At 43.2% G+C, this 12,267-nt stretch overlaps 1 pseudogene; it reads left to right on the top strand.

The window, feature by feature from the left end:
• The first annotated feature begins 10,018 nt into the window (after positions 1-10,018).
• On the top strand, positions 10,019-11,299 carry LOC132536940 (large ribosomal subunit protein eL38-like; annotated as a pseudogene).
• The last annotated feature ends 968 nt before the right edge of the window (positions 11,300-12,267 follow it).

The raw sequence follows: 12,267 nt of genomic DNA, 5'->3' as shown, positions 1-12,267 counted from the left end.
TTATTTTTGAGAGAGATGCAGACACACACACACACAGAGAAAGAGACAGAAACACCAGAGCACTGCTCAGCTCTTATGGTGGTGTGGGGGATTGAACCTGGGACTTAAGAGCCTCAGGCATGAGAGCCTGTTTGCATAACCATTATGCTGTCTCTCCCACCCATATATCCACTTTCTGTGGTAGTTAACATCCTATCAATTTAAAGCTTATGTCACTATTGTAATTCTGTGTTATTCGAGGTTTTTTAATATTTATTTATTCTCTTTTTATTGCCCTTGTTTTATTGTCGTTGTTGGATAGGACAGAGAGAAATGGAGAGGGGAGGGGAAGACAAAGGGGGAGAGTAAGATAGACAGCTGCAGACCTGCTTCACCCATTGTGAAGCGACTCCCTGCCTGTGGAGAGCCAGGGGCTCAAACCGGGATCCTTTGACCCACTGCTTACCACCCAGCTCCCAAAGCCTAACTATATTAAAGCAACCAGGTAAGTAATTACAAAGTGAAATGAACACCAATATTTAATAAAAAAATTTTTAAAAAACTGTATACACATAACTAAAATAGTGTCAATTTGGGGATCAGGTGGTAGCACAGTGCAGCAGGTTAAACACATGGTGCAAAGCGCAAGGACCCGCTTAAGGATCCTGGTTCCAGCCCCCCAGCTCCCCATTTGCGGGGGCGAGGGCAAGGGAAGTCACTTCACAGGCGGTGAAGCAGGTCTGAAGGTGTCTTTCTTTCTCTCCCCGTCTCCCTTTCTCTCTATTCTATCCAACAACAACAGCAATGACAACAATAATAACGATGGCAACAAAATGGGGAAAATGGCCTCCAGGAACAGTGGATTCGTAGTGCAAGCACTGAGCCCCAGCATTAACCCTGGAGGCATAAAAAAAAAATAGTGCCAATTTAAATCTGACATTCTAATATCAGACATTTTTCTATCATCATGGGGGTAACCACAGTAAATCCATAGTTTATTAAGTAACTGTCCTGAAGTGTTTATATTGAAACAAAGGATAAGGTGACTAAACAATAAAAATATTTTGTGTGTTCAAATGGGTCAAAAGATATATTGCCCACAGACCGGGTGGTGGCACATTGTGTTAGCACACATAGTTTAAAGAGCAAGGATGGCGGTGTGAGCCCCTGGTTCCCCACCTGAAGGGGGAGATGCTTCACTAGTAGTGAAGCAGATCTGTAGATGTCATTCTTCCTCTCCTCAATTTCTCTCTGCCCTATCCAGTAAAATGGGAAAAATGGCCACCAGGAGCAGTGGATTGGTTGTGCAGGCAATGAACTCCAGCATAACCCTGAAGGCAAAAAAAAAGAAAAGAAAAGAAACTTATCAGCTTGCCTTGACTATATTTACGTTCCTCTTCCAGTTACTACCATATCTCAGGTCACTTCACAATGTCTTGACTTCACACAACAGGCAGTCTTGGACAGGTCAGGAAACAGACTCAGCAGCTCTCAGGGTCCTTCATCTGAAGACTGTTCCCACACGTCTGCTGCCTACTGATGTAGACAGAACACCCAAGTCCTCATGAAACAACTCTCCACAAACTTCGTGGCATAGCCTGTATGAATATTCAGACAGTGGAGTCTCAGGCAGACTTAATATATGGAGCTAGCTTCTCCCAGAGCTATCAAAGTAGTCACAAACAGGCTGGGGAGACATTATGGTTCTGCAAAAGACCTTCATGTGTGAGGCTCCAAAGTCCCAGGTTCAATCCCCAGAACCACCATAATAACAGTTTTTGGTTTTGATTTTAATCCATAAGGGAACACTGCTTTCTTGGTCTTCAAAGTTTTGACTTAGGCTTTGGCTTTCGGAGGGACAGGAGCTTTCTTTGCTTTTGGCACTGTCTTCATAGAAAGCACTGACTACTACCCTCAAGTGTCTCCTTTTTTTTTTTTTTTTTTTTTTTGCCACTAGGTTATCACTGGGGCTCTATGCTTGCATAATAAATCCACCACTCCTGGTGTCCATCTCCCCCCACCTTTTTTTTTTCTTTTAATATAGGACAGAGAGAAATTGAGAGGGAAGATCTTGACCTCACCAGTGTGCCCTGGGACTTCACCTCTCCAGAGCCCTACCCTACCAGGGAAAGATAGAAACAGGGGTATGGATCAACCTGCCAACACCTACGTCCAGTGAAGAAGCAATTACAGAAGCCAGAACTCCCACTTTCTGCATCCCATAAAGATTTTTGGTCCATATTCCTGGGGGGGGGGGTATTAGGAATAGATGACCAGAGGGCCCTGAACTCCAATTCCATCAGGACCTGGAAAGAGAAGAAGAAAAAAGGAAGAACATTTGGAAGTAGTAAAAGTTATAGGTATGACTTAGAAAGGAAGGCAGGACCATTAAAAGTGGGCAAAGAAAAAAAGGAGGACAAATATATAAAAATATAGATAGTTATAGAAATAATAGTTGACTTACAAGTGGTGATGTAGTGCTGTAGGTCTCTGTCTTTTTGTATTTCCCCCTTGCTCAATTTCTGTGTCTATTCAATATATAAATACAAGTAATAGAAATTCAAAAAAATCTCTTTAGAATTTGATTTTAATCTGAAAATCTAAGCTATCCTAAGTATAATTTAATTTCTAATTTTTTAAAAATATTTATTCCCTTTTGTTGCCCTTGTTTTATTGTTGTAGTTATTGTTGTTGATGTTGTCGTTGGACAGAAGAGAGAGAAATGGAGAGAGGAGGGGAGGACAGAGGATGAGAGAAAGACAGACACCTGCAGACCTGCAGATGGGGAGCCAGGGGGTTGAACCGGGATCCTTATGCCAGTCCTTGTGCTTTGTGCCACATGTGCTTAACCCACTGCACTACTGCCTGATTCCCTCTAATTTACTTTTTAAAAAAAGAAATTCTGACATAAGTTACAAAGACATGAAGCTGGAAGATAGATGTTAAGTGAAATAAGCCATTTATAGAGGAGCACTTATAATTCCACCTACATAACTTCCATAAGACAAGAAAATTCATAAAGACAGAATAATCATAGTTATTAACAGTAAAAGGAAGAAAATAATAGGAAATTTGGTTTAGTTTTGTCTTATCAGAGTACTGCTGGTTTATAGTGGTGCTGTAGATTAAACTGGGGAGTGGGCCGGGTGGTGATGCATGGGATTCAGTAGTGCACATGTTACTATGTGAAAGGACCCAGCTCAAGCACTGCTCTGTATCTGGGGGGGGGGGGGGTCACAAACAGTGGAGCAGGACTGTGGGTCTCTGTCTCTCTCCCTCTTTCACTCTTTATTTCTGTCTATCCTAAAGAAATAAATGGGGGGGGGGGAATATGTGGCTTGTGGACAGAGAGGAGCAAAAGGAGAGATTAAGTGGCTGGTAACAGTGCAGCAGTTTACCAGTTGAGGCACTACCTCCAGTCTGCTTGACCAACAAAAAGACTGCTGAACAGAAGAGAGGACTCCCCTAAGACTCACCAAATGCACCTGTGAGTCTCCATTGCTACTGCCCTCAGAGGCTAGAGCAGTAGGGGGGAGGCCCTGGGCTGACATCTGGGGACAGAGAACTGACCAGGAAACTCAGGAGAAGATCTACACCTCGATGACCTAGCAGTGGGGCTGTATAGTGGGAGGCTTTCCACATTGTTTTCCTAATACGAACATGGTGAATAATTGCCTCAGAACCTACAGATTATAAATAGGACTTGTTTAGAAACTCACAGGGCTCAGCAGTGCTGCCCAGCTTGGCAGAGAAGCTGAATTGAGCCCGGAGCTTTGGATCCTTGGGGTGTGAGAGTCTCTGCATAGCCACTGTATTATCTCTCCCCCACCCTGTTTTATCTCTTCTTCAGGAGTGAGTGATTAAACTAAGAAGCCTACTTGCAGTTTAAAAGCCCTGAGATCCCATAGCCAACAGGGAAGTAAAAGAACAAAAGAGAGTTTAATAGCCTCCTTGCTCCAACTCAGGGATTGAAATAATATTGAAACAACTATCAATTTCCACAAATGTGAACCCTTTAATTACCTTACTTAGACACAAGTCAATCCAGGCAAGAGTGATCAGTAATTTGAAAAGTACTGAGAGAGGGACCTCATAACATACTATATAGACTGGTTAAACCAACAAGAAGAAATATTGGAGAAATGAACTAGGACAACAGTCCAGCTAAAAGCCCCCCCAAAGGGTGAAGCACAAAATAATGAGGTCAACATCCAAACACTAGTTAAGGAAATAATCAAAGGAGTGAGTACAGAGTTTGAAAGAATTGTCATCAGAAATGCAGAAACGGGGTCGGGCGGTGGCGCAGTGGGTTAAGCGCATGTGGCACAAAGCGCAGGGACCGGCGTAAGGATCCCGGTTCGAGCCCCCAGCTCCCCACCTGCAGGGGAGTCGCTTCACAGGCGGTGAAGCAGATCTATCTTTCTCTCCCCTTCTCTGTCTTCCCCTCCTCTCTCCATTTCTCTCTGTCCTATCCAACAACGAATTGCATCAACAAGGGCAATAATAATAGCCACAACGAAGCTACAACAAGGGCAACAAAAGGGAAAAAAATGGCCTCCAGGAGCGGTGGATTCATGGTGCAGGCACGGAGCCCAGCAATAACCCTGGAGGAAAAAAAAAAAAAAGAAATGCATGTTGTTGTGGTGGTCTGGTGTCGGGCTGCACCGCAGAGAAGAGAGCGGACGTCCAGAGCAAAGGGGTATACAAATCTTTATTATCCCGGATCCTGGTTCGAACCCCGGCTCCCCATCTGCAGGGGAGTCGCTTCACAGGCGGTGAAGCAGGTCTGCAGGTGTCTATCTTTCTCTCCTCCTCTCTGTCTTCCCCTCCTCTCTCCATTTCTCTCTGTCCTATCTAACAACGACAACAACAATAATAACTACAACAATAAAACAACAAGGGCAACAAAAGGGAATAAATAAATAAAATAAATATTTAAAAAAAAAATCTTTATTATAGGATGGGGGGGGGTTTGGTTCGGATCACGTGGAGCCAGCCAGCAATGGCCGACCACGGGGGGAGAGCAGGGAGCGAGACCTCAGAGAGGAAGAGCTGAGAGCCCAGAGAGAGGGGGGGGTGAGGGGGCTTTTTATTGGGCGACAACCAGAGGTGACGTGTAGGGCCAGGATTGGTTGAAGGGGGCAATGCTAGGGTTTCGCGCGGCGTAGTAAAACCTGGGGGTGGAGACTGCATCAGAATAACTCCTCAGCAACATCTCCTCCTATCCCTTTATATCTAAATGGACACAGTAAAGAAAAATGGAATGGAGCAGGCTTAAATGTTTTAGAGGAATGCCATGCTCAGGTGGGAAGATGTAGGACTTTCTGTGGAGGATGGAAGGCTTAAATGGCTGCGAACCTTGTGAGATTTATGCATCCTCCTGTGCTCAACCCCTCTTTAGAGAGAGAGAAGACTCATCTCATAGGTTTAAGCGCAGCCTGCTCAACCATCTCTTCACAATATCTCTACATCTTTTCTATCTTTCTATCTAGTAATTACATAAGATGTACAAAGTCTATAAAAGACTATCATGGGGCAGAAACCTTTTGGGCATAAGCCTAAATGATATAACAAAGCAGGAAGGGACAAGTAGGGGAGTAGTAAAAGCCAGTGTGGTGTGAAGGGAGGGATTGGTGTGTAAAGGAACATTCCCTGCTTGGGTGGGGAAAGGGGCAAGGGTACATAATGAGGGGGAAGCGGGAGGTATGACCCACCAAACAGAGGGGCTATTTGGCATTGTATAGTCCTCAAGGCAACAGTCTGTAAAGTCTATGAATTACTCAGGATCAGTCTATGAAAAACCAGCAGCGTGAAGGGAAATAAGCTGCTTCAAAATTGTGTAAAATGTATATAGGGTATGTCAGAAAGTCCGATACAAGTCTCAGTCCGAAGTAGATGGCTAGGGGAAGAAATTGGCAGGGGATGCAACGCTGCATGAGGGAGGTCAGCCGCTGGAATGTTGCTTTTCTGTAGATAGCCAGCTGGAACTGCCAACATGTGACAAGCAGGTCAGAAGCAGGAACGGTAACCAGGCATGAAGAAAGTTCTGTCCTTGGAGTCTATGTATCAGGTTCTTCAGATTGAGTTGAGTGACATCTAGGGTTTCGGGGGGTGTGCCACGGTAGTCGTGCCATGTAGTGGGTGCCGTCAGGGTGTGCAGGGGTTCAGATGGTTTTTCCGGGATTCAGGGAAAGGGTAGGAGAGAGGTCTCTGTGAGCCAGATTTTGTAGGTTCTGCCATGTTGTATTACGGGTCCTGGGATGTATCCTGCATCTGGTCCTCTTGTAGTATTTCTTGTTCTTCAGGAATAACAGCACCATCGTTTTGAAGAGGGCTGTTTGTTTCCTTTCAACAGGTCAAACAGTGGTTGGAGGCAGCTTGTGGGCAGATAGAGATACTGCCTAAGCCAATTTAAATTTCCTAGAAAACTGTGTCTGGGCGGTTTCAGAGACCTCAGGCCGGGCGTGGTGTGGGTACGGAATACAATGGGCGCCAGATGTTGTTGAGGTGGTCTGGTGTCGGGCTGCACCGCAGAGAAGAGAGCGGACGTCCAGAGCAAAGGGGTACACAAATCTTTATTATAGGATGGGTGGGGTTTGGTTTGGATCACGTGGAGCCAGCCAGCAATGGCCGACCACGGGGGGAGAGCAGGGAGCGAGACCTCAGAGAGGGAGAGCTGAGAGCCCAGAGAGAGAGGGGGGGGGTGAGGGGGCTTTTTATTGGGCGACAACCAGAGGTGACGTGTAGGGCCAGGATTGGTTGAAGGGGGCAATGCTAGGGTTTCATGCGGCATGACGTGTAGGGCCAGGATTGGTTGAAGGGGGCAATGCTAGGGTTTTGCGCGGCGTAGTAAAACCTGGGGGCGGAGAGTGCATCAGAATAACTCCTCAGCAACAAATGCAGAAACAACAAATGAGACTCTGGAAGAAAACACTCATTATATCAAGGTTATTAGAGAGCTGAAAGCTGAAATAGCTGAGCTAAGAACACAACTGCCGGGCTAGCATCACGGGTGTTTCTTCCCGAACACATGCTCTCCAGGTTGTAGAGAACTCAACTGGAGCCAACCTGGGCTGCTGCTTACTCAGTGACGAGGGAGAGAGACCAGGAACTCGTGACGGAGTGGGAACACAATGCAATGCCTTTATTGATCAGAGACAGCGCCTTTATATCTTTTGAAGTGGAAGTGGCAGTTCGGAAAAGGAAATGGCTAGGAGAGGGGGTGGAGAAAAGAAAAGAGTGCGAAGAAAGAAAGCTTTCATAGTAGCTGTTGTGAAGGTTCTAACCAATGGGATAATCCAATACCCTGCAAGCAGGGCGAGTCTCAGGCAAAACAGTTATTATGTAAATAGACCATAGTATCAACGATGGAGCAGGGCATAATGCCCAACACACAACTAGCTGAACAAATTAAAACAGTATCAGAACAGGGTAACAAAACAGATAACTCCAGAAAACAGTAGAGGGGAGAGAATAGAATCAATGAGGCTGAAGACAGAATGAGCAAGCATGAGGATGAATTAGAGACAACTAAAAAACAAGTAAGAGATCTCAAAAAGAAATTAATAGATTTTAAAAACAACAGAGACATAAGGGGTGACTTCAAAAGAAACAATATATGCATTATTGGCTTACCAGAGGAAGAAAGAGAGGGAGGGGAAGAAAGCATTCTGCAGGACCTAATAGCTGAGAACTTCTCTAGTCTAGAAAATATCAAAGACATAAAGGCTCAAGAATCCCAGAGGGTCTCAAACAGAATTAACCCAGACTTAAAAGACATCAAGACACATCCTATTTACAATGGAAAGGAATAAGGATAAGGAAAGGATCCTGAAGGCTGCAAGAGAAAAACAAAGAGCCACCGACAAAGGAAAACCCATAAGATTAGCAGCAGACTTCTCCACACAAACACTACAGGCCAGAAGACAGAAGAGAATGGCAAGGTAACTATCGAGCGCTCAGTGAGAAAGGCTTTCAAACAAGATGGCTGCATCCTGCTAGACTGTCATTCAGACTAGATGGAAGCATAAAAACCTTCTCAGACAAGCAACAGTTGAAAGAATCAACTGTCACCAAGCCTACCCTGAAAGAAGTTCTGAAAGGTCTCCTATAAACAGACCACCATAAATAGGCCATATATCAGAACACTCTAAAACTACAAGAATGGCTTTAAAATATTTTCAATCTTTGATATCAATAAATATCAATAGCCTGAATTCACCTATTAAAAGGCACAGAGTAGGAAGATGGGTCAGAAAACATAACCCAACAATATGCTGTCTACAGGAAACCCACCTCAACAAGACAGACTCAAAGGGAAAGGATGGAAAACTATCATACAAGCCAATGGTCCACAAAAAAGGGCAGGAACAGCTATTCTCATATCTGATATGATAGACTTTAAAATAAATAAAATTAAAAAGATAGAGATGGACATTACTTAATGCTCAGAGGATCAGTCAATCAAGAGGACTTAACAATTATTAACAACTATGCACCAAATGAGAAGCCATCTAAATACTTCAAGTATCTACTGAAGAGCTACAGCAATATAATAACAGCAACACAGTCATAGTAGGGGACTTCAACACCCCACTGTCAACTTGACAGATCATCCAGGCAGAAAATCAATAAAGAAATGAGGGAGCTAAATGAGGAGTTAGATAAACTAGAACTATTGCACATTTTCAGAATCATACAACCCAAGAAACTGGAATACACATTCACTCAAGTCCACATGGGTCATTCTCAAGGATAGACCATATGGTAGGCCACAAAGACAGCATCAGCAAATTCAAAAGCACTAAGTCATCCCAAGCATCTTCTCAGACCATAGTGGAATAAACTAACTCTTAACAATAAACAAAAGATTAGTAATAGACCCAAAATGTTGAAACTCAGCAGTACACTACTTAACTACTGGGTCAAAGAGAAAATAAAGGAAGAAATCAAAAAGTTTCGAGAGTTCAATGAAAATGAAGACACAAGGGAGTTGGGCGGTAGCGCAGTGGGTTAGGTGCACGTGGCGCAAAGCAGAAGGAATGGCGTAAGGTTCCCAGTTCGAGGCCCCGGATCCCCATCTGCAAGGGAGTCGCTTCACAAGCAGTGAAACAAGTCTGCAGGTGTCTATCTTTCTCTCCCCCTCTCCGTCTTCCCCTCTTCTCTCCATTTCTCTCTGTCCTATCCAATAACGATGACATCAATAAGAACAACAATAAAACAACAAGGGCAATAAAAGGGAATAAATAAATACTTTTAAAAAATGAAGAGGGGGTCGGGCGGTGGTGCAGTGGGTTAAGCGCATGTGGCGCAAAGCGCAGGTACCAGCGTAAGGATCCCGGTTCGAGCCCCCGGCTCCCCACCTGCAGGGGAGTCACTTCACAGGCGGTGAAGCAGGTCTATCTTTCTCTCCCCTTCTCTGTCTTCCCCTGCTCTCTCCATTTCTCTCTGTCCTATCCAACAACGAATTGCGTCAACAAGGCCAATAATAATAGCCACAACGAAGCTACAACAAGGGCAACAAAAGGGGGGAAAAAATGGCCTCCAGGAGCGGTGGATTCATGGTGCAGGCACCGAGCCCAGCAATAACCCTGGAGGAGGAAAAATAAATAAATAAATAAATGAAGACACAAGCTATCAAAATATTTGAAACACAGCTAAGGCATTACTGAGAGGGAAGTTCATAGCCATACAGGCACACATTAGGAAACAAGAAAAAGCACAAATAAACAACCGGATTGCACACCTTAAAGACCTAGAAGAGGGAGTCGGGTGGTAGCGCAGCAGGTTAAGCACACATGGCACATTTCACAAGGACCAGCATAAGGATCCTGGTTTGAGCCCCCGGCTCTCCACCTGCAGGGGAGTCGCTTCACAGGCAGTAAAGCAAGTCTGCAGGTATCTATCTTTCTCTCCCCCTCTCTGTCTTCCCCCCTCCTCTCTCCATTTCTCTCTGTCCTATCCAGCAACAAACAACATCAACAACAATAATAACTACAATAATAAAAGGGCAACAAAAGGGAATAAATAAATTGATTAATTAAAAAATTATATAGGGGCAGGGGAAAAATTATATATAAAAAAAAGACCTACAAGAACAAGAACAAAGGAACCCTAAAGCAACCAGAAGGACAGAAATCACCAAAGTTAGGGCATAAATAAATAACATTGAAAATAAGAAAACCATACAAAAGATCAACAAAGTAAATGTTGGTTCTTTGAAAGAGTGAATAAAATTAACAAACCTTTAGCCAGATTCACAAAACAGAAATGGAGAAGACCCAAATAAATTGGATTGTAAATAAAAGAGGAGATACTTCCAAAGACACTGCAGAAATTCAACATATCATGCGAGGCTTCTATGAACAACTATATGCCACCAAGCTAGAGAACCTGGAAGAAATGGATGACTTCCTAGATACCTACCAACTTCCAAAACTAAGTAAAGAGGAAGTGGATAACATGAACAGGCCCATCACAGCTAATAAAATTGACACAGATCTTTTTTTTTTTCTTTCCACCTTCCGTGTTGCTCACCACTCTCTAAGAGCATCTCTCTGTCTGTAGGTGTCATGCCCCACAAGATCGAGGAGATCAAGGACTTCCTGCTGATGGCACAAGGACGCCAAGTTTGTAAAGATCAAGAAAAACAAAGATAATGTGAAGTTTAAAGTCCAGTGCAGCAGGTACCTTTATACCTCGGTCATCACAGATAAGGAGATGCAGAGAAACTGAAGCAGTCACTGCCCTCAGGTTTGGCAGTAAAAGAGCTGAAATGAAGCAGGAAAGCAGATTTAAACTGTATTAAAATTATTAAAAATAAATAAATAAGAAATTGACACAGTTATCAAAAACCTTCCCAATAATAAAAATCCTGGACCAGATGGTTTTACAAATGAATTCTACAAAGCCTTTAAAGAAGAACTAATATCTTTACTTTTAAAAGTCTTCCAGGAGATTGAAGACACTGGAATACTCCCTTCCAGCATCTATGAAGCCAACATCACTCTGATACCAAAAGCAGACAGGACACAACCAAAAAAAAAAAAAAAAAAAAACTACAGACCAATATCTCTGTTGAACAGATGCTAAAATATTGAACAAAATTCTAGCCACCCAGATACTGCAGTGTATTAAAAAGATTGTTCATCATGACCAAGTGGGGTTTATCCCAGGAATGCAAGGTTGGTTTAATATACGTAAATCAATCAACATAATCCACCACATCAATAAAAGCAAGACCAAAAACCACATGGTCATATCAATAGATGCAGAGAAAGCCTTTGAAAAAATACAACATCCCTTTATGATCAAAACACTACAAAAAATGGGAATAGATGGAAAAATCCTCAAGATAGTGGAGTCTATATATAGCAAGCCTACAGCCAACAACTCAGTGGTGAAAGACTGGAAGCATTTCCCCTCAGATCAGGTACTAGGCTGCCCACTATCACCATTACTATTCAACATAGTGTTATAAGTTCTTGCCATAGCAATCAGACAGGAGCAAGGAATTAAAGGGATACAGATTGAAAAAGAAGTCAAACTCTCCCTATTTGCAGATGACATGATAGTATACACAGAAAACCTAAGGAATCCAGCAAGAAGCTTTTGGAAATCATCAGGCAAAACAGTAAGGTGTCAGGCTTCAAAATTAACCTTCAAAAGTCAGTGGCATTCCTCTATGCAAACACTAAGTTAGAAGAAGCTGAAATCCAGAAATCAATTCCTTTTACTATAGCTACAAAAAAAATAATAAAATATTTTCGTGGTGTCTCTCTCCTTCTCTGACAGGGTGTCCTCCAGGGGAAAGGTAACGGGCTGGTTCTTTCTCGCTCATGACAGGGGTGACACGAAGTAAAAGACACCAGGGGACTCTTAGCGTGAATCTAGAATCTGAGTCCTTAAGAGTCCCAGAATCCTAGAGTCCATTTATTGGCAAAGTGGACATGAGTTAAATAGAAAAGCAATGGAGGTAATTATTGTTGCAATATGACAGAAATTACAGGTTTCTTAACAGTCAGCATGCCCCTAAGGTAGGGGGTTGGTATGACAGGAATTGATGAGATACAAGACGGTTATTTTCCATAACACAACAACTTAATTATCCAAAGGTATTTGAGAGAAGCATAGGGGTTAAACCCATAGGGTGAGACAGAGAGAAGATGGATATCAAAAGGCCATATAGTTTGGCATTTCTCTTGTCTGGGGTCTGAGGTGTGTGATGAAGTGTGTGATAAGGTGTGTTCTTCTGTGATCAGAAGGTGACTTTGAATGAGTGAATCTGTG

The sequence above is a fragment of the Erinaceus europaeus genome, chromosome 2 (assembly GCF_950295315.1).
Source record: "Erinaceus europaeus chromosome 2, mEriEur2.1, whole genome shotgun sequence".
Taxonomy (NCBI): Eukaryota; Metazoa; Chordata; class Mammalia; order Eulipotyphla; family Erinaceidae; genus Erinaceus; species Erinaceus europaeus.
The sequence above is the reverse complement of the archived record's forward strand: the minus strand, read 5'-3'. Positions and strand labels throughout refer to the sequence as shown.